General features: G+C 37.7%; 1 protein-coding gene across 1 annotated transcript in view; it reads right to left on the minus strand.

Moving 5' to 3' along the window:
* Nucleotides 1-27141, minus strand: part of KLHL4 (kelch like family member 4) — a 104747-nt gene that overhangs the window by 6613 nt on the left and 70993 nt on the right. The window lies entirely within an intron of this gene.

Here is a 27141-nt window from a genome sequence, read left to right on the forward strand (position 1 = left end):
CATTCTAAGTAAAGCCAGGAAAATGCTGGCATAATAATGAAAGAGAGGAAGGTGATTTAATTAAACTTTTTTATGTATTCTAAATTTTTTTCCTTATGAAATGTATGCTTTATAGACTAAAGCTAATTTCATAATCCAATACCTTTAAATATAAGAAACCAAGTAAGTGCAACACAAGCTAAACCACTAAGTGAAAACAAAAAGCCTCCAACACGGAAATAGACAAAAACATAAGACTTTAGTATTCCAGAAAGAAAATCTCTCACTAACTTGAATTTATTAAGAGAAAATGGCTATTATAAGAGCTGGGAGTATTACTTGTACTTGTATATAATTGTATAATCATATATACAATATACATATATATATGTACATATATACAATATATGTACATATATACAATTATATATGATTTAACTTTCATTTCAGATGAAATTTTTGTGAAGTCAGGTTTGATTTTCGTAGTGACAAACCTTCATTACTTTTTATTTACTAGATATAATTTTGCATAGTATTGCTTATTTTGTATAAAACCCTTCTAGACAACTTTTCATACTATGGTAAAGAACAGTATGAATTTATTATATCAGTATCACTATTTGACCTCTCCTTGTGAATTTACTACTCCAATATAACTTAAGTATTAATGGAATTTGAGAAAGAATAATTACTTTTACATGGGTTTCTTTGTACATTTGATTAAACCAAGTTTTCCCAAATATAATAATTACTGACACTGTCTATCATATAGGAGGTGATATAGTCTTTCATATTATCATGTAAAGAAGAAGCTATGTTTATTCTTAGATACAGAAAAATACATAGTTTTACAACTGTAAGGATAAAACTCAATGCCTAGATACTCTTCCTTAAAATGAAAGCTACACTTAGGTAAACTTACCTTTACTAAAATTTTTATTTCTTTAAAATTTATTTGTTTTTAATTGAAGGAAAATTGCTTTACAATACTGACTTGACTTCTGTCATACATCAAAATGAATCAGCCACATGTCCCCTCCATCTTGAATCTCCCTCCGACCTCCCACCCCATCCCAGTCTTCTAAGCTGTCACAAAGCACCAGGCTGAGCTCCTCCTGTGTTGTATAGCAACTTCCTATTATCTATCTATTTTACACACGGTAATCTCAAAAACGAAGAATGATCTCTGTTACAAGGCAAACCATTCAGTATCACAGTAATCCACATCTATGCCCCAACCAGTAACACTGAAGAAGCTGAAGTTGAATGGTTCTATGAAGACCCGCAAGACCTTTGAGAACTAACACCCCAAAAAGATGTCCTTTTCATTATAGGGTGCTGCTGCTGCTGCTGCTAAGTCGCTTCAGTCATGTCCAACTCTGTGCGACCCCATAGACGGCAGCCCACCGGGCTCCCCTGTCCCTGGGATTCTCCAGGCAAGAACACTGGAGTGGGTTGCCATTTCCTTCTCCAATGCATGAAAGTGAAAAGTGAAAGTGAAGTCGCTCAGTCGTGTCCGACTTCCAGCGATCCCATGGACTACAGCCTATCAGGCTCCTACATCCATGGGATTTGCCAGGCAAGAGTACTGGAGTGGGGTGCCATCACCTTCTCCCATTATAGGGTATTGGGACGCAAAAGTAGGAAGTCAAGAAAAACATGGAAAAACAGGCAAATTTGGCCTTGGAGAACAGAATGAAGCAGGACAGAGACTAATAGAGTTTTGCCAAGAGAACACACTCGTTATAGCAAAGACCTTCTTCCAACAACACAAGAGAAGACTCTACACATGGACATCACCAGGAGGCCAACACCAAAATCAGATTGATCATATTTTTGCAGCCAAAATAGAGAAGCTCTATACAGTCAGCAAAAAACAAGACTGGGAGTGGACTGTGGCTCAGATGATGAACTCCTTATTGCCACATTCAGACTTAAATTGAAGAAAGTGGAGAAAACCAATAAGCCATTCAGGTATGACCTAAATCAAATCCCTTATACAGTGTATACAGATTATACAGTGGAAATGAGAAATAGATTTAAGAGACTAGATCTGATAGACAAGGTGCCTGATGAACTATGGACAGAAGTTCGTGACATTGTACAGGAGACAGGGGTCAAGACCATCCCCAAGGAAAAGAAATGCAAAAAATTAAAATGGCTCTCTGAGGAGGCCTTACAAATAGCTGTGAAAAGAAGCCAAAAGCAAAGAAGAAAAGGAAAGATATAATCATTTGAATGCAGAGTTGCAAAAAATAGCAAGGAGAGATAAGAAAGGCTTCCTCAGTAATCAGTGTAAAGAAATAGGGGAAAGCAATAGAATGGGAAAGACTAGAGATCTCTTCAAAAAAATTAGAGAGACCAAGGGAACTTTTCATGCAAAGATGGGCTCAATAAAGGACAGAAATGGTATGGGCCTGATAGAAGCATAAGATATTAAGAAGAGGTGGCAAAAATACATAGAAGAACTATACAAAAAAGATATTCAAGACCCAGTTAACCACGATGGTGAGATCCCTGACCTAGAGTCAAACATTCTGGAATGTGAAGTCAACTAGGCCTTAGGAAGCACCACTATGAACAAAGCTAGTGGAGGTGATGGAACTCCAGTTGAGCTAATTCAAATCCTGAAAGATGATGCTGTGAAAGTGCTGCACTCAATATGTCAGCAAATTTGGAAAACTCAGCAGTGGCCACAGGACTGGAAAAGGTCAGTTTTCATTCCAATCCCTAAGAAAGGAAATACCAAGGAATGTTCACACTCCCACACAATTGTACTCATCTCACATGCTAATAAAGTAATCCTCAAAATTCTCCAAGCCAGGCTTCAATAATACATGAACTGTGCATTTGCAGATGTTCAAGCTTGTTTTAGAAAAGGCTGAGGAATCAGACACCAAATTTCCAACATCTGCTGGATCTTTAAAATAGCAAGAGAGTTCCAGAAAAACATTTATTTCTGCTTTATTGACTATGCCAAATCCTTTGACTGTGTGGATCACAATAAACTGTAGAAAATTCTGAAAGAGATGGGAATACCAGATCACCTGACCTGCTTCTTGAAAAACCTGTATGCATGTCAGGAAGCAACAGTTAGAACTGGACATGGAACAACAGACAGGTTCCAAATAGGAAAAGGAGTACGTCAAGGCTGTATATTGTCACCATGCTTATTTAACTTATATGCAGGATATATCATTAGAAATGCTGGGCTGGATAAAGCACAAACTGGAATCAAGATTGCATGGAGAAATATCAATAAGCTCAGATATGCAGATGACACCACCCTTATGGCCGAAAGTGAAGAGAACTAAAGCGCCTCTTGATGTAAGTGAAAGAGGAGAGTGAAAAATTTGGCTTAAAGCTCAACATTCAGAAGGCTAAGATCACGGCAACTTGTCCCAGCACTTCATGACAAATAGATAGGATACGGTGGAAACAGTGGCTTGCTTACTTACTTTATTTATTTATTTAATTTTGGCTCCAAAATCACTGCAGATGGTGATTGCAGCCATGAAATTAAAAGATGCTTACTCCTTGCAAGGAAAGTTATGACCAACCTAGATAGCATATTCAAAAGCAGAGACATTACTTTGCCAACAAAGGTGTGTTTAGTCAAGGCTATGGTTTTTCAAGTAGTCATGTATGGATGTGACTGTTGGAGTCTAAAGAAAGCTTAGCGCCGAAGAATTGATGCTTTTGAACAGTGGTGTTGGAGAAGACTTTTGAAAGTCTCTTGGACTGCAAGGAGATCCAACCAGTCAGGAGATCAGTTCTGGGTGTACATTGGAAGGACTGATGTTGAAGATGAAACTCCAATACTTTGGCTACCTGATGCGAAGAACTGACTCATTTGAAAAGACCCTGATGCTGGGAAAGACTGAGGGTAGGAGAAGAGAACGACAGAGGATGAGATGGTTGGATGGCATCACTAACTCCATGGACATGAGTTTGAGTAGGTTCCGGGAGTTGATGATGGTCAGGGAGGCCTGGCGTGCTGCAGTTCATGGAGTCGCAAAGAGTCAGACACTTCTGAGTGACTGAACTGAACTGAATATATATATTTCAGTGCTATTCTCTCAATTCAACCCACCCTCTCCTTATACCACTGTGTCCATAAGGCTGTTCTCTACCTGAGTTTCTATTCCTGCCTTGCAAATAGTTTCATTGTAACATTTTTCTAGATTCTATATATATATATATATATATATAATATATATATGTATTAATATACAATACTTGTTTTTTTATTTCTAACTTACTTCACTCGTATAACAACTCTAGGTTCACATATCTGACTAGAATTTACTCAAATTCATCCCTTTTTATGTTTGGGTAATATGCCATTGTATATATGTACCACGTCTTCTTTATTTATTCATTTGTTGATGGGCATATAGGTTTCTTCCATGTCCTGGCTATCGTAAATAGTGCTACAATGAATAGTGGGGGTACATCTGTCTTTTCAATTATGGTTTCCTCAGGGTATATGCCCAATAGTGGGATTCTCTGGGTCATATGGTAGTTTTAGTCCTATTTTTTAAGAGAAATATCCATACATTTCTCCATAGAGGCAGTATCAATTTGCATTCCCCAAAATATTGCAAGTGGATTCCCTTTTCTCCATATTCTCTCCATAATTTATTGTTGGTAGATTTCTGCTGATGGCCATTCTGACCAGTGTGAAATGAAACATCATAGTTCTGTTTTGCATTTCTCTAATAATAAACAATTTTGAGCACTTTTTTTCATATATTTGTTATCCATTTGAAGGTCTTCTTTGGAGAAATACCTGTTTAGGTTTTCTGCCCAATTTTTGATTGGGTTTTCTGTTTTTGTGATATTCAGCTCCATGAGGCGCTTGCACATTTTGGAGATTAATCATTTGTCAGTTACTTTATTTCCAATTCCGTTCAATCAGTCATGTGGTACACTTTGTGAACCCATGAACACCAGGCTTCCTGTCCATCACCAACTGCTGGAGATTATTCAAACTCATGTCCATGATCCAGCAATCCCACTGCTGGGCATACACACTGAGGAAACCAGAAGGGAAAGAGACACGTGTACCCCAATGTTCATCGCAGCACTGTTTATAATAGCCAGGACATGGAAGCAACCTAGATGCCCATCAGCAGATGAATGGATAAGAAAGCTGTGGTACATATACACAATGGAGTATTACTCAGCCATTAAAAAGAATACATTTGAGTCAGTTCTAATGAGGTGGATGAAACTGGAGCCTATTATACAGAGTGAAGTAAGCCAGAAGGAAAAACACCAATACAGTATACTAACGCATATATATGGAATTTAGAAAGATGGTAACAATAACCCTGTGTACGAGACAGCAAAAGAGACAGTGATGTATAGAACAGTCTTATGGACTCTGTGGGAGAGGGAGAGGGTGGGAAGATTTGAGAGAATGGCATTGAAACATGTAAAATATCATGTATGAAATGAGATGCCAGACCAGGTTCGATGCACAATACTGGATGCTTGGGGCTGGTGCACTGGGACGACCCAGAGGGATGGTATGGGGAGGGAGGAGGGAGGAGGGTTCGGGATGGGGAACACATGTATACCTGTGGTGGATTCATTTTGATATTTGGCAAAACTAATACAATTATGTAAAGTTTAAAAATTATATAAAATTAAAAAAAAAAAAACTCATGTCCATTGAGTCAGTGATGTCATCCAACCATCTGTCGTCCCCCTTTCTTCCCACTTTCAATCTTTCCCAGCATCAGACAACCTCTGTCGTCCCCTTTTCTTCCCACTTTCAATCTTTCCCAGCATCAGGGTCTTGTCCAATGAGTCAGTTCTTTACATCAGGGTCCAAAGTATTGGAGTCTCACCATGAGCATCAGCCCTTCCAATGAATATTCAGGACTGATTTCCTTTAGGATTGACTGTTGGATCTCCTTGCAGTCCAAGGGACTCTCTAGAGTCTTCCCCAACACCACAGCTCAAGAGCACCAACTCTTTGGATCTCAGCTTTCTTTATAGTCCAATTCTCACATCCATACATGACTACTGGGAAAACCATAGCTTTGACTAGACAGACTTTTGTTGGCAAAGTAATGTCTCTGCTTTTTAATACGTTGTCTAGTTTGGCCTTAACTTTTCTTCTAAGGAGCAAGCATCTTTTAATTTCATGACTGCAGTCACCATCTGCAGTGATATTGGAGCCCCCCCAAATAAAGTATGTCACTGTTTCCACTGTTTCTCTATCATTTGCAATGAAATGATGGGACCAGATGCCATGATCTTAGCCTTCTGAATGTTGAGTTTTAAGCCAAGTTTTTCACTCTCCTCTTTCACTTTCATCAAGAGGCGCTTTAGTTGTCTTCATTTTCTGCCATAAGAGTGGTGTTATTTGCATATCTGAGGTTATTGATATTTCTCCATGCAATCTTGATTCCAGCTTGTGCTTCATCCAGCCCAGCGTTTCTCATGATGTACTCTGCATATAAGTTAAATAAGCACGGTGACAATATACAGCCTTGACGTACTCCTTTCCCGATTTGGAACCCGTCCATTGTTACATGTCAAGTTCTAATCGTTACTTCTTGACCTGAATATAGATTTCTCAAGAGGCAGGTCAGGTAGTCTTGTATTCCCATCCCTTGTAGAATTTTCCACAGTTTTTTGTGATCCACACAGTCAAAGGCTCTAACATAGTCATTAAAGCAGAAGTAGATGTTTTTCTGAAACTCTCTCTATGATCCAGCAGATGTCAGCAATTTCATCTCTGGTTCCTCTGTCTTTTCTAAAACAAGCTTGAACACCTGGAAGTTCATGTACTATTGAAGGGTGGCTTGGCAAATTTTGAGCCTTACTTTACTCGCATGTGAGATGAGTGCAATTGTGCAGTAGTTTGAACATTCTTTGGCATTGCCTTTCTTTGGGATTGGAATGAACAGTGATTTTTTCCAGTCTTGTGGCCACTGCTGAGTTTTCCAAATTTGCTGGTGTATTGAGTGTAGCACTTTCACAGCATCATCTTTTAAGATTTGAAATAGCTCAACTGGAAGTCCATCCACTAGCTTTGTTCATAGTGATGCTTCCTAAGGCCCACTTGACTTCACACTCCAGTATGCTTGGCTCTAGGTGAGTGATAACACCATCATGGTTATCTGGGTCATGAAGATTTTTTTTTTATATAGTTCTTCTGTGTATTCTTGCCACTTCTTCTTAATATCTTTTGCTTCTGTTAGGTCCAGCTCCCAGTCTTGATTTTGCTGACTGTATAGAGCTTCTCCATCTTTGGCTGCAGAGAATATAATCAATATGATTTTGGTATTCACCATCTGGTGATGTCCATCTGTAGAGTCTTCTCTTATGTTGTTGGATGAGGGTGTTTGCTATGACCAGTGAATTCTTTTGGGAAAACTCTATTAGCCTTTGACCTGCTTTGTTTTGTACTCCAAGGCCAAATTTGTCTGTTATTCCAGGTGTCTCTTGACTACCTACTTTTGCATTCCAGCATCCTATATTGAAAAGGACATCTTTTTTTGGTGTTAGTGCTAGAGAATCATTTAACTTCTGCATTACTGGTCAGGGAATAGACTTGGATTACTGTGATACTGTATGGTTTGTCTTGGAAACAAACATAGATTACTCTGTCATTTTTGAGATTGCATCCAAGTATTGTATTTCAGACTCTTTTGTTGACCATGATGGCTACTCCATTTCTTCTAAGGGATTCCTGCCCACAGTAGTAGATATAATGGTCATCTGAGTTAAATTCACATATTCCCGTCCATTTTAGTTTGCTGATTCCTAAAATGTCAATGTTCACTCTTGCCATCTCCTGTTTGACCACTTCCAATTTGCTTGATTCATGGACCTAACATTCCGTGTTCCTATGCAGTATTGCTCTTTACAACATCGGACTTTACTGCCATCACCAGTCACATCCACAACTCTGTGCTTTTTTTTTCTTTTCTCCATATCTTCATTCTTTCTGAAGTTATTTCTCCACTGATCTCCACCTACCCTCCTGCGGAGTTCATCTTTCAGTATTGTATCTTTTTGCCTTTTCATACTGTTCAGCAGTGGCCTGCTGCAGGGTTGGAGGCACTGAGTGCAGCAGTACCTGTATGGGACCTTTTGAAGAAGGTCGGCATTACCTTCATTACCTCCACCATAGTTTGGTCTCAAGTCACACAACAGGGAGGGAACACAGCCCCACCCATCAACAGATAATTGGATTAAAGATTTACTGAGCATGGCCCCACTCATCAGAATAAGACTCAGTTTCCCCCTAGTCAGTCTCTCCCATCAGGAAGCTTTCATAAGCCTTTTATCCTTCTCCATCAGAGGGCAGAATGAAAACCACTGTCACAGTAAAATAACCAATCTAATCACACGGACCACAGCCTTGTCTAACTCAATGAAACTATGAGCCATGCCCTATAGGGCCACCCAAGACAGACAGGTCATGGTGGAGAATTCTGACAAATGTGGTCCATTGGAGAAGGGAATGGCAAATCACTTCGGTATTCTTGCCTTGAGAACCTCATGAATAATATGAACATTTGCAATTAATTTCTCCCATTCTGAGGATTTTTTTCATCTCATTTATGGTTTCCTTTGCTGTGCAAAAGCTTTTAAGTTTAATTAGGTCCCATTTATTTACTTTTGTTTTTAATTTCCATTATTGTAGGAGGTGGGTCATAGAGGATCTTGCTGTGGTTTATGTCAAAGAGTGTTCTGTGTATGTTTTCCTCTGAGTTTTATAGTTTCTGGTATTACACTTACTTTTTTTGAATACAAATATGAGTTGAGAGTATATATACATTCACAGACAGGTGAGTCTAATCTTTTGTGAATTGTGTGCTCTCCATAATTTTTGGTGTTCTCTAGAAAGCATCAATAAATTATCTAGGCAATTTAAAACTCCAATAAAATCTATAATTTTCTCAACTTCTTACAGTGAACTTTAACAAGTCTTGCATGTACCATATTCCTTTGGCCTTTCTAAAAGTGAAACATGATTCCCATCAAGTATGTATACACAAGTGCTGAGTAAATGCTTAGAATTTGGTATACACAATGAAATTCTGTATAAATAAAACAGGAAATATTGACGTTTAATCCTACCGATAGTACTGAGTGTACTATAGTGAACTTTTGGTTTTATAATAAATTGGAAAGTCAAATATGACAGGTTTCCAATCTTTTACAAACTCCACTTATATGACAAAAAAATCCTTTAGCCACTATTTGTCAGTTAACCATAGAGGGTTTCAACTTCCACTTCTGTAAGATGACAGGAATATACTAGATTTTCAAGGTCCTTTCCATTTGTAGTTACATGTAATTTCATTATTGTGCTTCTGGACATTTATTTAAAGGGAAGAACAAGTTCAGCTCTACTTTTTAAATATACAACCAACTCAAGGTGATTTTCATGTGTTTTTTTAATTTTGTTTTCAATGTTGCATAACTAGGGAGTAATACCAGCAAGACAGTAGGCTAGTAAGTTCTAGTATCTTATTCTAGCACAAAAAGTTATGGAATAAACCAACAGAAACGGGCCCAGATAACTTTGCAGCAGTTTTGGAAACCAGTCAAGATCCAAAGAAATAAATTCCATGCTCATTTAAGAAAATGAAGTAGCGGGAGGAGCTAAGATGGCGGAGGAGTAGGACGGGGAGAACACTTTCTCCCCCACAAATTCATCAAAAGAACATTTAAACACTGAGTAAATTCCACAAAATAACTTCTGAAAGCCGGCAGAGGACATCAGGCACCCAGAAAAGCAACCCAAGTCTTCGAAAGGAGGTAGGGAAAAATATAAAAGACAAAAAAAGGGACAAAAGAGGGAGGGACGGAGTTCCGTCCTGGGAAGGGAGTCTTAAAAAGAGAGAAGTTTCCAAACACCAGGAAACCTTCTCACTGCCGAATCTGTGCAGAGCCTTGGAAACACAGAGGGCAACATAACAGGGAGGAAAAACAAATAATTAAAACCCACACATTGCGAGCCCTACGGTAACTCCCCCAGCGGAGAAGCAGCACAGACGCCTGCATACGCCATTAGCAAGCGGGGGCTGGGCAGGGAGGCACAGTGCGGTGCGGGCTGCATCACAAGAATCTGGCCTGAATACCCCGAGCACTATCTGAGCGAAATAATTTGGGCTAGCAAACCAGACTGTGGGATATCTACCACGAGAAAAGCCAGCCCTAACTTATGACACCGTCAGGCCTGCGCACGGAATAAAGGACTGAACAGAGATAGCCGGCGGCAGACCATCCCCCTCCGGTGATAGGCAGCCAGAGCCGGAAGGGGACAATCACAGCCCCAGAGAGACATTATCTATAAAACTGTAAGCAGGCTTCTTTGCTAACTAAAACTTCTTGGGGGTCTGGACGGTCAACATCTGCCTGAGAAGGTGTGCCGGTGCACAACTAGATAACCGAGCTGCGGGGAGGCGATAAGTCGCAGCAATCGCACGCGCAAAACACATCACCTGAGCTGCTCGGATCTGGGAAGGGCACAAAACGCAGGCCCAACTGAGAGTCTGCGCCTCTGAGGATTACCCGAGTGCCTGAACTTGAGCGGCTTGGACCTGGAAAGTACAGACAGGCCAGGGCGGGCCGTGGATGGTTCGCGGCTGAGCAACCTAGAGCCTGAGCAGCGTGGGCAGAGAGGCTACACGCGCTGTGAACTGGGGGCAGACCCAGTGTGGCTGAGGCACTGCGAGCACACGCCAGTGTTATTTGTTTGCAGCATCCCTCCCTACCTCCCCTCAGTGTGACTGAACAAGTGAGCCTATTAAAAAAAAAAAAAAATTTTAAGTCCTCTATTATTCCTTTAATTTCCACTTTTATAACCGATTACTTTGCAAAAAAAAAAAAAAGACCCTATTTTTTTAAAGCAAACTTCATATATATATATATATATATATATATTTTAAACTTTATATAATTGTATTAGTTTTGCCAAACATCAAAATGAATCCGCCACAGGTATACATGTGTTCCCCATCCTATTTTTTTTTAATAATTTTTTGACCTTTTTTTTCTTTTTCCTTCTTTTCTTTAACATTGTATTTTTGAAATTCCAAACTCTACTCTAGATTTTTAATTTTAGCTTTTTAGTATTTGTTATCAATTTTGTACCTATAGTTTTTTTTTTTATATAATTTCTGTGACCCTTTTTTATTTTTTCTTTTTCTTTTTCTCTGTTTCTTTCTCTTCTTCTTTTAAATAACATTGTATATCTGAAATTCCAAACTCTGTTCTAGATTTTTAATTTATGCTTTTTGGTATTTGTTATCAATTTTGTACCTGTATTTTTTAATATATATATATATATAATTTATGCGGCCTTGTTTGTTCTTGCTTGTTTGTTTTTTTTTTCTCTCTCTTTCTTCTTCTTTTTTTAACACTGTATTTTTGAAATTCCACACTCTACTTTGCTTTTTGGTATTAGTTATCAATTTTGTACCTATATTTTCTTTATAATTTTTGCGACCTTGTTTGTTTTTGTATGTTCGTTTTTTCTCTTTCTTTTCCTTCTTCTTTTCTTTAACATCGTATTTTTGAAATTCCAAACTCTACTCTAGATTTTTTATTTTTGCTTTTATGTATTTGTTACCAATTTTGTACCTTTAAGAACCCAATCTTCAGTACCCATTTTTCACTAGGGAGCGAGATTACTGGCTTAACTGCTCTCTCTCCCTTTGAACTCTCCTTTTTCTCCACTAGGTCGCCTGTGTCTCCTCCCTAACCCCTCTCTACTCTACCCAACTCTGTGAATTTCTGTGTGTTCCAGATGGTGGAGAACACTTAGGGAACTGATTACTTGCTGGATCTGTATCCCTCCTTTTCATTCCCCCCATTTATCCTCCTGGCCACCTCTGCCACCTTCTTCCTTCTTCTCTTCTCTGTATAACTCTGTGAACAACTCTGAGCGGTCCAACTGTGGAGTGCACATAAGGAAGAGATTACTGAATAGCCCACTCTCTCCTCTATTGACTCCACCTCATCTCATTCGGGTCACCTCTAACTCCCTCCTCACTCTTCTCTTCTCCATATAACGCTGTAAACCTCTCTGGGCGAAACAAGTTTCAGGGCAAGACATACCAAGCAAATTCTCCAGCAGCAAGGAACACAGCCCTGAGCTCCAAGATACAGACAGCCCAAAGTCACCCCAAACCCATGGACATCCCATAACTCATTACTGGACATTTCATTGCACTCCAGAGAGAAGAAATACAGCTACACCCCCCCCCCCCCCCCCGAACACTGACACAAGCTTCCCTAACCAAGAAACCTTGACAAGCCACCTGTACAAACCCACACAGAGTGAGGAAATGCCACAATAAAGAGAACTCCACAAACTGCCAGAATACAGAAAGGACACCCCAAACTCAGCAATTTAAACGAGATGAACAGACAGAGGAATACCCAGCAGATAAAGGAACAGGATAAAAGCCCACCAAACCAAACAAAAGAGGAAGAGACAGGGAATCTACCTGATAAAGAATTCCGAATAATGATAGTGAAATTGATCCAAAATCTTGAAATCAAAATGGAGTCACAGATAAATAGCTTGGAGACAAAGATTGAGAAGATGCAAGAAAGGTTTAACAAGGACCTAGAAGAAATAAAAGAGAGTCAATATAAGATGAATAATGCAATAAATGAAATTAAAAACACTCTGGAGGCAACAAATAGTAGACTAACAGAGGCAGAAGATAGGATTAGTGAATTAGAAGATAGAATGGTAGAAATAAATGAATCAGAGAGGACAAAAGAAAAACGAATTAAAAGAAATGAGGACAATCTCAGGGACCTCCAGGACAATATTAAACGCTACAACATTCGAATCATAGGGGTCCCAGAAGAAGAAGACAAAAAGAAAGACCATGAGAAAATACTTGAGGAGATAATAGTTGAAAACTTCCCTAAAATTGGGAAGGAAATAATCACCCAAGTCCAAGAAACCCAGAGAGTCCCAAACAGGATAAACCCAAGGCGAAACATGCCAAGACACATATTAATCAAATTAACAAAGATCAAACACAAAGAACAAATATTATAAGCAGCAAGGGAAAAACAACAAATAACACACAAGGGAATTCCCATTAGGATGACAGCTGATCCTTCAATAGAAACTCTTCAAGCCAGGAGGCAATGGCAAGACATACATAAAGTGATGAAAGAAAATAACCTACAGCCCAGATTATTGTACCCAGCAAGGATCTCATTCAAATATGAAGGAGAAATCAAAAGCTTCTCAGACAAGCAAAAGCTGAGAGAATTCAGCACCATCAAACCAGCTCTCCAACAAATACTAAAGGATATTCTCTAGACAGGAAACACAAAAAGAGTGTATAAACTTGAACCCAAAACAATAGAGTAAATGGCAACGGGACCATACTTATCAGTAATTACCTTAAATGTAAATGGGTTGAATGCCCCAACCAAAAGACAAAGACTGGCTGAATGGATACAAAAACAAGACCCCTACATATGTTGTCTACAAGAGACCCACCTCAAAACAGGGGATGCATACAGACTGAAAGTGAAGGGCTGGAAAAAGATTTTCCATGCAAATAGGGACCAAAAGAAAGCAGGAGTAGCAATACTTATATCAGATAAAATAGACTTTAAAACAAAGGCTGTGAAAAGAGACAAAGATGGTCATTACCTAATGATCAAAGGATCAATCCAAGAAGAAGATATAACAATTGTAAATTTATATGCACCCAACACAGGAGCGCCACAATATGTAAGACAAATGCTAACAAGTATGAAAGGAGAAATTAACAACAACACAATAATAGTGGGAGACTTTAATACTTCACTCACACCTATGGATAGATAAACTAAACAGAAAATTAACAAGGAAACACAAACATTAAACAATACAATAGACCAGTTAGACCTAATTGATATCTATAGGACATTTCATCCCAAAACAATGAATTTCACCTTTTTCTCAAGCGCACATGGAACCTTCTCCAGGATAGATCACATCCTGGGCCATAAATCTAGCCTTGGTAAATTCAAAAAAATAGAAATCATTCCAAGCATCTTTTCTGACCACAATGCAGTAAGATTAGATCTCAATTACAGGAGAAAAACTATTAAAAATTCCAACATATGGAGGATGAACAACACCCTGCTGAATAACCAACAAATCACAGAAGAAATCAAAAAAGAAATCAAAATTTTCATAGAAACTAATGAAAATGAAAACACAACAACTCAAAACCTGTGGGACACTTTAAAAGCAGTCCTAAGGGGAAAGTTCATAGCAATACAGGCATACCTCAAGAAACAAGAAAAAAGTCAAATAAATAACCTAACCCTACACCTAAAGCAACTAGAAAAGGAAGAAATGAAGAACCCCAGGGTTAGTAGAAGGAAAGAAATCTTCAAAATTAGGGCAGAAATAAATGCAAAAGAAACAAAAGAGACAATACCAAAAATCAACAAAGCCAAAAGCTGGTTCTTTGAAAGGATAAATAAAATTGACAAACCATTAGCCAGACTCATCAAGAAACAAAGGGAGAAACATCAAATCAATAAAATTAGAAATGAAAATGGAGAGATCACAAGAGACAACACAGAAATACAAAGGATCATCAGACACTACTATCAACAATTATATGCCAATAAAACGGACAACGTGGAAGAAATGGACAAATTCCTAGAAAAGTACAACTTTCCAAAACGGGACCAGGAAGAAATAGAAAATCTTAACAGACCCATCACAAGCACGGAAATTGAAACTGTAATCAAAAATCTTCCAGCAAACAAAAGCCCAGGTCCAGACGGCTTCACAGCTGAATTCTATCAAAAATTTAGAGAAGAGCTAACACCTATTCTGCTCAAACTCTTCCAGAAAATTGCAGAGGAAGGTAAACTTCCAAACTCATTCTATGAGGCCACCATCGCCCTAATACCAAAACCTGACAAAGATGCCACAAAAAAAGAAAACTACAGGCCAATATCACTGATGAACATAGATGCAAAAATCCTTAACAAAATTCTAGCAATCAGAATCCAACAACACATTAAAAAGATCATACACCATGACCAAGTGGGCTTTATCCCAGGGATGCAAGGATTCTTCAATATCTGCAAATCAATCAATGTTATACACCACATTAACAAATTGAAAAACAAAAACCATATGATTATCTCAATAGATGCAGAGAAAGCCTTTGACAAAATTCAACATCCATTTATGATAAGAACTCTCCAGAAAGCAGGAATAGAAGGAACATACCTCAACATAATAAAAGCTATATATGACAAACCCACAGCAAACATTATCCTCAATGGTGAAAAATTGAAAGCATTTCCTCTAAAGTCAGGAACAAGACAAGGGTGCCCACTTTCACCATTACTATTCAACACAGTTTTGGAAGTTTGGCCACAGCAATCAGAGCAGAAAAAGAAATAAAAGGAATCCAAATTGGAAAAGAAGAAGTAAAACTCTCACTGTTTGCAGATGACATGATCCTTTACATAGAAAACCCTAAAGACTCCACCAGAAAATTTCTAGAACTAATCAATGATTATAGTAAAGTTGCCGGATATAAAATCAACACACAGAAATCCCTTGCATTCCTATACACTAATAATGAGAAAACTGAAAGAGAAATTAAGGAAACAATTCCATTCACCATTGCAACGGAAAGAATAAAATACTTAGGAATATATCTACCTAAAGAAACTAAAGACCTATATATAGAAAACTATAAAACACTGGTGAAAGAAATCAAAGAGGACACTAATAGATGGAGAAATATACCATGTTCATGGATTGGAAGAATCAATATAGTGAAAATGAGTATTCTACCCAAAGCAATTTATAGATTCAATGAAATCCCTATCAAGCTACCAACGGTATTCTTCACAGAGCTAGAACAAATAATTTCACAATTTGTATGGAAATACAAAAAACCTCGAATAGCCAAAGCTATCTTGAGAAAGAAGAATGGAACTGGAGGAATCAACCTACCTGACTTCAGGCTCTATTACAAAGCCACAGTTGTCAAGACAGTACGGTACTAGCACAAAGACAGAAATATTGATCAATGGAATAAAATAGAAAGCCCAGAGATAAATCCACACACATATGGACACCTTATCTTTGACAAAGGAGGCAAGAATATACAATGGATTAAAGACAATCTCTTTAACAAGTGGTGCTGGGAAAACTGGTCAACCACTTGTAAAAGAATGAAACTAGAACACTTTCTAACACCTTACACAAAAATAAACTCAAAATGGATTAAAGATCTAAACGTAAGACCAGAAACTAGAAAACTCCTAGAGGAGAACATAGGCAAAACACTCTCCGACATACATCACAGCAGGATCCTCTATGACCCACCTCCCAGAATATTGGAAAAAAAAGCAAAAATAAACAAATGGGACCTAATTAAACTTAAAAGCTTCTGTACAACAAAGGAAACTATTAGCAAGGTGAAAAGGCAGCCTTCAGAATGGGAGAAAATAATAGCAAGTGAAGCAATGGACAAACAACTAATCTCAAAAATATACAAGCAATTCCTGCAGCTCAACTCCAGAAAAATAAATGACCCAATCAAAAAATGGGCCAAAGAACTAAATAGACATTTCTCCAAAGAAGACATACAGATGGCTAACAAACACATGAAAAGATGCTCAACATCACTCATTATCAGAGAAATGCAAATCAAAACCACTATGAGGTACCATTTCACGCCAGTCAGAATGGCTGCGATCCAAAAGTCTACAAATAATAAATGCTGGAGAGGGTGTGGAGAAAAGGGAACTCTCTTACACTGTTGGTGGGAATGCAAACTAGTACAGCCACTATGGAGAACAGTGTGGAGATTCCTTAAAAAACTGGAAATAGAACTGCCTTATGATCCAGCAATCCCACTGCTGGGCATACACACTGAGGAAACCAGAAGGGAAAGAGACACGTGTACCCCAATGTTCATCGCAGCACTGTTTATAATAGCCAGGACATGGAAGCACCCTAGATGTCCATCAGCAGATGAATGGATAAGAAAGCTGTGGTACATATACACAATGGAGTATTACTCAGCCATTAAAAAGAATACATTTGAATCAGTTCTAATGAGATGGATGAAACTGGACCCTATTATACAGAGTGAAGTAAGCCAGAAAGGAAAACACCAATACAGTATACTAATGCATATATATGGAATTTAGAAAGATGGTAACAATAACCCTGTGTACAAGACAGCAAAAGAGACACTGATGTATAGAACAGTCTTATGGACTCTGTGGGAGAGGGAGAGGGTGGGGAGATTTGGGACAATAGCATTGAAACATGTATAATATCATGTATGAAACGAGTCTCCAGTCCAGGTTCGATGCACGGTACTGGATGCTTGGGGCTGGTGCACTGGGATGACCCAGAGGGAGGGGAGGGGAGGGAGGAGGGTTCAGGATGGGGAACACGGGTATACCTGTGGCGGATTCATTTCTATATTTGGCAAAACCAATACAATATTGTAAAGTTTAAAAATAAAATAAAATTAAAAAAGAAAAAGAAGTAGGCAATTTTGTGAAATTCTTACTTGCTGTTACCCCACTCCCTCCTAGAAAGACATGGTTTGGATTTGAGAAAGCAGTAGCTCAGCCCCAGCTCCTTCAGTTCCTTTTCCTGAATCAGAGAGAGAAGAGTAAAGCTAATAATCTACAATCTAACCCATCTCAATTGTTCCCAAAGAGGTTATTTTCTGTGTTACCTAGCTCAGAGCTCAGACAGTCTAATGTGGCATAGTTCAGATATCAGGCTAGGAAAAGCCATGAGAAGTAGTGTACATAGTTCGTGAAAATTGCGGGGAGATTACAGATGCACTGACAACTTAGAAAAGAGATTACTGATACTACAAAACTGCTGATTGTTCCAATAGAAAGCTAAGGCCCTGAAAGACAGCAGGGCCAAGACTCTTAGAAAGATGAATGGCAAAACCAATACAATATTGTAAAGTAATTATCCTCCAATTAAAATAAATATTTTTTTAAAGTAAGGCATTTAAAAGCAGCCATGTACACAGAGAATCACACACACACACACCCAGGAAAAAGACGAATTTAGTAAAGGTCTGAGAAGACCTCAAGTCTTAATGCTAGGTTGATCTCAAGCACAGAACATAATTAGTGATTAATTAGTGACAGTCTTCCTATGCATGGAGCCAATCGGCAAGGATATTTAAAAATATCCAGTTTTCAACAAACATCCCAAAACATACAAATAAATAGGAAAATGAATATTACTCAAAAGAACAAAATAAACCTCCAGAGCCATTTTTGTTAAAAATATAGGCATCTGTCTTACTAGAGAAAGATATTAAGAGAACTGCCATATATTCTCAAAAAGCAAAAAGAAAAACAGGCAAAAAACTAAAGGAAACAGGAAAATGATAAATGAACAAAATAAGAATGTCAACAGAGGAAATAACTTATAAAGAAGAAAAAATAAAAATTCTGGCTCTGAAAGATGAAATGACTGAATTTAAAACCTTACTAGAAGGTTTAATTGGAGACTTGAGCAAGCAGAAGGAAGAATAAGTGAACTTGAAGACAAGTCTTTTGAAAATGATCAAGTCTGAGGAGGAAAAAAAATGAAGAAAAGTGAACTAAGTCTAAGGGCATTCTGAGATGACATCAAGTGAGTTAATACACACATTCTAGGAGAAGAAGTGGAAACAGAAAGAGAAGAAGAAGAAAGGAAGGAAGAGGAGGTGTGGAAGATCAAGAAGATATGGTTCTATAGTACTAGTAGAATTCAATTCCCCACTTACAATAATGAATAGAATAAATTAGACAGAAGATCAGTAAGTACATGAAAGATGAACAATTATAGGCCAATTGGACCTACTCCTCTAAAACTCAGAAGATACATTTTTCATGAGCAAGCAAGAAACATTATCCAAGATAAAGCATATTTTAGGCCATAAAACAAGTCTTAATAAATTCAAAAGACTGAAAACATGCAGTCTTTTCACAGTGGAATGAAACTCTAAATCAACAACAGAAGGAAAAGTGATATGTCCGCACATAGATAGAAGTGAAAGAATACACATTTAAACAAGTCAAAGAATACATTATAAGGGAAATTAGAAAATATCTTGAAGCAAGTGAAAATGAAAACATGACTCACAAGTGTCTTATGGAATGCAAAGAAAACAATGATAGGAGTCTATAACTGTAAAAGTTTACATATGAAAGGAAAAAAATTGCAAATCAAAAACCTAACTTTACACTTTGAAAAGGAAGAGTAACTAAACCCAAAGTTAGCATAAGGTAGGAAATAATAGAGGTTATAGCATAAATAAGTAATACAAGGATATAAAGACAATAGAAAAAAAAAAACAATGAAATCAAGAGTTGGTTCTGCAAAATATCGAAATTGATAAACCTTTAGGTAGATTGAGTTTGAGAAAAGGACAAAACACATATAAAATCAAATGACATGGAAATTAATACTGCTTTTATGAAAAAGAGAAGATGATAAAAGTACTATGAAAAATTGTTCACTAACAATTTGATTAACCTTGATGAAATGGACACATGTCTAGAAACTCACAACTCATCAAGATTAAACCATTATAAATCTATAATTGTAAGGAAATCAAAGGTTTCCTAACAAATTACAGTTGATCCTTGAACGGTGTGAGTGATAGAGGATCCCTGTACAGTTGAAAGTTTGTGTAAAACTTTACAGTCATCCCTCCATATCCATGGTTCTGTATCAGTGGATTCATGTATTTACTATAGAACAGTTTTTCAGTTGCTCAGTCATGTCTGACTCTTTGCCATACCATGGAACGCAGTATGCAAGGCTTGGCAGTCTTTCACCATTTCCTGGACCTTGCTCAAAGTCATGTCCACTGAGTCAGTGATGCCATCTAACAATCTTTTCCTCTGCCATCCCGTTCTCCTCCTGCCTTCAATCTTTCCCAGCATCAGGGTCTTTTCCAATGAGTTGGTGCTTCACATCAGGTGGCCAAAGCATTGGAACTTCAGGTTCATCATCAGTCCTTCCAATGAATATTCAGGACTGATTTCCTTTAGGATTAACTGATTTGTTCTCCTTGCAGTCCATGGGACTCTCAAGTGTCTTCTCCAGCACAACAGTTTGAAAGCATCAATTCTTCAGTGCTTAGCCTTCTATATGGTCCAACACTCACACCCACACATGACCTTTGGAAAAATCATAGCATTGACTATACAGACCTTTGTTGGCAAAGTGATATCTCTGCTTTTTAATATGCCATGTCATATGCCTTTTTAAGAGGCATGTCATAACTTTTCTACCAAGGAGCAAGCATCTTTTACTTTCATAGTTGCAGTCACCATCTGCAGTGATTTTGGAGTCCAAGAAAATAAGGTCTCTCACTGTTTCCATTGTTTGACCATCTGTTTGCCATGAACTGGTAGGACCAGATGCCATGATCTTTGTTTTTTGAATGTTGAGTTTTAAGCCAGATTTTTCACATTCCTATTTCACCTTCATTAACAGGCTCTTTAGTTCCTCTTCACTTTCTGGCATAAGGATGATGTCATCTGCATATCTGAGGTTGTTGATACTTCTCCCAGCAATCTTGATTCCAGCCTGTGCTTCACTGAACCCAGTAGTACTGTAGTACATATTTATTGAAAAAAAAAATCCACACAAGTGGATTTGTGCAGTTCATACTGATGTTGCCTTAGGATCAACTGTAGTGAAAAATCTCACAACAAAGAAAAGACAAAGGTCAGATGGCTTCACTGGTGAATTTTCTCATATATTTAGAGAAGAATTAACACTAATCCTTCTCAAAAATCTTTCAAAATATTGAAGAAGTAACAAAAACCACACAATGACACTATAAAAAAAAACTACACACTGATATTCCTAATAAATACTGAATGCAAACATTTTCAACATAATACTAGCAAATTGAATTCATCAGATTATTAATATGATTATATATCATAATAAAGTGGGATCTCTTCCTGGAATGAAACAATGGGTTATCATATAAAAATCAATCCAAGTAATACACTATATACTATACATGAACCAAGAACTTCCAGATATTCAAGCTGGTTTTGGAAAAGGCAGAAGAACAAGAGATCAAATTGCCAACATCCATTGGATCATAGAAAAAGCAAGAGAGTTTCAGAAAAACATCTACTTCTGCTTTATTGACTACACCAAAGCCTTTGACTGTGTAGATCACAACATACCATGGAAAATTCTTCAAGAGATGGGAATACCAGACCACCTTACTTGCCTCCTGAGAAATTGGTATGCAGATCAAGAAGCAGCAGTTAGAAATGGACATGGAACAAGGGCCTGGTTCCAAATTGGGAAAGGAGTACATCAAGGCTGTATATTGTCACCCTGCTTATTTAACTTATATGCAGAGTACATCATGCAAAATTCCAGGTTGGATGAAACACAAGCTGGAATCAAGACTGCCTGGAGAAGTATCAATAACCTCAGAGAGGCAGCTGACACTACCCTTATGGCAGAAATTGAAGAACTAAAGAGCTTCTTGATGAAAGTGAAAGAGGAGAGTGAAAATGTTGGCTTAAAACTCAACATTCAAAAAATTTAGATCATGGCATCTGGCCCTATCACTTCATGGAAAATAGATGGTTAAACAATGGAAACAGCAAGAGACTTTATTTTGGGGGCTCCAAAATCACTGCAGATGGTGACTGCAGCCATGAAATTAAAATATGCTTGCTCCTTGGAAGAAAAGCTATGACAAACCTAGACAACATATTAAAGGGCAGAGACATTACTTTGCCAACAGAATTCCATCTAGTTAAAGCTATGGTTTTTCCAGTAGTCATCTATGGATATGAGAGTTGGAACCATAAGGAAAGCTGAGAGCTGAACAACTGAGGCTTTTGAACTGTCGTGTTGGAGAAGACTCTTGAAAGTCCCTTGGACTGCAAGGAGATCAAACCAGTCAATCCTAAAGGAAATCAGTCCTTAATATTTATTGGAAGGACTGATGCTGAAGCTGAAACTCCAATACTTTGGCCATCTGATGCGAAGAGCTGACTCATAGCAAAAGACCCTAATGTTGTGAAAGATTGAAGGCAGGAGGACAAGGGAACAACAGAGGATGAGATGGTTGGATGGCATCACCAACTCGATGGACCTGAGTTTGAGCAAGCTCCTGGAGTTGGTGATGGACAGGGAAGCCTGGCGTGCTTCAGTCCATGGGGTCACAAAGAGTCAGACACGACTGAGCCACTGGACTAAACTGAACTGAACTGAATACACTACACTGGCAGAAGAAGAGGAAAAAAACACATATTCTCTCACCTAATGCACAAAAAGTATGTAACAAAATACTTTCAATCATCTTTTAATGATAAAAGCAGTAACCAAAGTAGGAACAGAATAAAACCAACTTAATATAATAAAGGCCAGATATAGAAAACCCAGATCTATCATACTTAATGAGGAAAGACTGAAGGCTTTCTCTCTGAGATCAAGAACAAGACAATAATAGGAATTTTCACCACTTCTATTCAACATAGAGAAATAAAATGCAAACACACTGGAAAAGAAGAAATTAAAGAAGATACCATGAGGGAGAAAAATATCTCATGTTCCTGGATTAGCAGACACAATATTATTAAGATGTCAATATCACCAAAGTGATCTACAGAATCTATGCAATGTCTATGAAAACCCCAGCAACTTTTTTTGCAGGAATAGAGATATCCATTATAAACCTATATCGAATCTTGGGGATCCAGAGCAGCCAAAATACTTTTGAAAAAAGATGAACAAAGATTGAGGTTTAATACTTCTTTATTTCAAAACTTACTAGAAAGCTACAATAATAAAGAGTGTGGTGCTGGCACAGTGACAGATGTAATTACAAACGATATAGAATACAGAGCCAGAAATATACCCTCACATACATTGTAAAATAATTTTTGTGAATGAGGCCAAGACCATTCAATGAGGAAAGGACAGTCTTTTCAACAAATATTCATAGGAAAAATGGATATCCACCTGTAAAATAATGAAGTTGTATTTTTACCTTACTCCATATACAAAAATTAACTCAAATGGATCAAAGGCCTGAACATAAGAGCTAGAACTCTGGAACTCTTATAAGAAAACATAGGGGAAATGTTTTATGACATTGAATTTGGCAAAGATCTTTTGGATATGACCCCAAAAGCACAAACTATGAAGAAAAATTGGATTCAATATTAAAAACATTTGCACATCAAAGGGTGCTATTATCAGAGTGCAAAAGCAACCCATGGAATGAAAGTAATGATGTGCAAATCACATATTTGACTAGAGGTTAATATACAGAATATATAAGGAACTCCTATAACTTGACAGCAAAAAGACAAACAACCCAAATAAAAATGGGCAAAGAACTGCAATAGACATTTCTATAAAGAAGATGTACAAATGACTAATAGCACACGTTAAGATGCTCAACAAAGCTAACCAATAGAGAAACCTAAATCACAAACACAAAGAGATACCACTTCAAATCCATTGGGATAGCTATGAAAAACAAATCAGTGTTGGTGAGGATGTACAGTAATAGAATTCCTTTTGCTTTGCTGGTGGGAATATAAAATAGTACAGCTTCAGTGGAAAACAGTATGGAGGTTCCTTAAACATTTAAAAATAGAATTTATGATAAAGAAACTCTACTTCTATGTATACCCAAAATAATTGAAAGCAGAGGTTCAAACAGATATCTGTACACCTATATTCTAGCAGCATTTTTCATAGTAGTCAAAAAGTGAAGTGACTCCAATTGTAAATTGATGAATGAGTGGATAAAGAAAATGATGTGGTATGAACATATAATGTCATATTTTTCAGCTTTCAAAAGGAAAGGAAATTCAGATAAATGCTATAACTTCTATGAAACTTGAAGAATTATAAGGCTCAGTAAAATAAGCCAGACACAAAAGGATTATTTATGACTCCACTTTTATTAGGTACCTAGAGTTATGAAATTCATAGAAAAAGTAAAATGGTGGTTGCCAGGGACTGAGGTGAGGAAGGAATGGGGATTTATTGTTTAATGAGGATAGAGTTTCAATCTGAGGAAGTGAAAAAAGTTCTGGAGGTGGATGATGATAATGTTTCACAACAATGTGAATGTACTTAATGATACTGAACTGTGCACTTAAAAATGCTTAAAATGATAAATTTTATGTTATATATATTTTGCCAAACTAAAAAAATAATCTGGCATAATGAACAGGTGATCAATTATTACTTTGCTAACTCTGGAGAAAACTGATATGAAAAAGCTCCCTTTTACATATGTCTAACTATAATATCCAATACTTTGGCCGCCAGATGTGAAGAACTGACTCATCTGAGTCACTCAGTCATGTCTGACTCTTTGCGATGCCATGAACTGTAGCCTAACAGGTTCCTCTATCCGTGGAATTTTCCAGGCAAGAGTACTCCAGTGGGTTGCCATTTCCTTCTCCAGGGGATCTTCCTGACCCAGGGATCGAACCCAGGTCTCCCACATTGCAGGCAGACACTTTACCTTCTGAGCAACCAGGAAAGCCCACATATATTTAACTATAATATCCAATACTTTGGCCACCTGATGTGAAGAACTGACTCATTGGAAAAGACCCTAATGCTGGGAAAGATTGAAGGTAGGAGGAGAAGGGGATAACAGAGAATATGATGGTTGGATGGCATCACCAATTCCATGGACCTGAGGTTGAGCAAGCTCCAGGAGTTGGTGATGGACAGGGAAGCTTGGCATGCTGCAGTCCATGGGGTCTCAAAGAGTGGTACATGGCTGAGTGACTGAACTGAACTGAACATTTGAGACAGTAATTGACCTTCTTTATGTTTTGCATAATTCTTAAAATTTGTTTGCATCTGTTAGGAACCAATCTCTTGAAAAGCATTCCAGATATACACTGAGTAGCAGGGAGCTAATCATTTAGGATTAAACTTAAGGGGAAAAAAAAAAAAAACTACCAAAAATCAATTATTCCCTGTAAGAAACAAAGTATTATCACTATCAATTATGCCTTTGAGAAGAAAAATAATAGTATTTGTATGCTTTCCTTTAGTCTTTTCTGCCTACATTTTATCCTATATATCACTGTTTTTTTTTTTTTTGGTTTTATTTTTTTTTAATTTTATTTTATTTTTAAACTTTACATAATTGTATTAGTTTTGCCAAATATCAAAATGAATCCGCTACAGGTATACATGTGTTCCCCATCCTGAACCCTCCTCCCTCCTCCCACCCCATACCATCCCTCTAGGTCGTCCCAGTGCACTAGCCCCAAGCATCCAGTATCGTGTATCGAACCTGGACTGGCAACTCGTTTCTTACATGATATTTTACATGTTTCAATGTCATTCTCTCAAATCTTCCCACCCTCTCCCTCTCCCACAGAGTCCATAAGACTGTTCTATACATCAGTGTCTCTTTTGCTGTCTCGTACACCGGGTTATTGTTACCATCTTTCTAAATTCCATATATATGCGTTAGTATACTGTATTGGTGTTTTTCCTTCTGGCTTACTTCACTCTGTATAATAGGCTCCAGTTTCATCCACCTCATTAGAACTGACTCAAATGTATTCTTTTTAATGGCTGAGTAATACTCCATTGTGTATATGTACCACAGCTTTCTTATCCATTCATCTGCTGATGGACATCTAGGTTGCTTCCATGTCCTGGCTATTATAAACAGTGCTGCGATGAACATTGGGGTACACGTGTCTCTTTCCCTTCTGGTTTCCTCAGTGTGTATGCCCAGCAGTGGGATTGCTGGATCATAAGGCAGTTCTATTTCCAGTTTTTTAAGGAATCTCCACACTGTTAACAAATGGGACCTAATTAACCTTAAAAGCTTCTGCACATCAAAGGAAACTATTAGCAAGGTGAAAAGACAGCCTTCAGAATGGGAGAAAATAATAGCAAATGAAGCAACTGACAAACAACTAATCTCAAAAATATACAAGCAACTCCTACAGCTCAACTCCAGAAAAATAAATGACCCAATCAAAAAATGGGCCAAAGAACTAAATAGACATTTCTCCAAAGAAGACATACAGATGGCTAACAAACACATGAAAGGATGCTCAACATCACTCATTATCAGAGAAATGCAAATCAAAACCACTATGAGGTACCATTTCACACCAGTCAGAATGGCTGCGATCCAAAAGTCTACAAATAATAAATGCTGGAGAGGGTGTGGAGAAAAGGGAACCCTCTTACACTGTTGGTGGGAATGCAAACTATATATCACTGTTAAATCAATTTTCTCCAAACTATTTTTCATTGTAATATTCCATTTCTCCAAAATTTAATTACTCTTTTGTCTGAGAGATAAAATCCAAAAGTTTTCATCTTGACATTTTTGGCTATCAAAAATCTGGTATGTAATTGAGTTTTTAATTGCTCTTCCAAATACCTTTAAGTTTAATGTCTCTGCTCATATTTATGAAGCTTTCTCCTTTACTTTCATGGTTTGGGTTGTGTTTTTTTCCTAGACCTGAAATTCTCTCCATTCTTTTTTATGCCTACAAAGTTCACATTCTACCTGGTTCATGAATTTCTCTTGAAAGATGCCATCCATACTGATCTGTCTTTTGAATTCTGATAACTTAACTGACTGAAAATTTGCCACTTGGACTTAGGCTATTATCAACTGCTATGTGTGTGTGTATATATACATATATATAGGACTTCCCTGGTGGCTCAGACAGTAAAGCATCTGCCTACAATGTAGGAAACCCGGGTTCGATCCCTGGGTCAGGAAGATCCTCTGGAGAAAGAAATGCCAACCCACTCCAGTACTCTTGCTTGGAAAACCTCATGGACAGAGGAGCGTGGTAGGCTACAGTCTATGGGGTCACAAAGAGTCAAACATTAGTGAGTGACTTCACTTCACTTTATACATATGTATATATGTGTGTGTGTGTGTGTATATATACATACACACAAACATATATAGTGTGTGTGTGTGCATGCATTCTATCTTGAAAGGGAAAAGTGAAAATGTTAGTTGCTCAGTCGTGTCTGACTTTGTGATCCAGTGAACTGTAGCCTGCCAGTCTCCTTTGTCCATGGAATTTTCCAGGCAAGAATACTGGGGTGTATAGCCATTCCCTTCTCTAAGG

The sequence above is a fragment of the Bos javanicus genome, chromosome X (assembly GCF_032452875.1).
Source record: "Bos javanicus breed banteng chromosome X, ARS-OSU_banteng_1.0, whole genome shotgun sequence".
Taxonomy (NCBI): domain Eukaryota; kingdom Metazoa; phylum Chordata; class Mammalia; order Artiodactyla; family Bovidae; genus Bos; species Bos javanicus.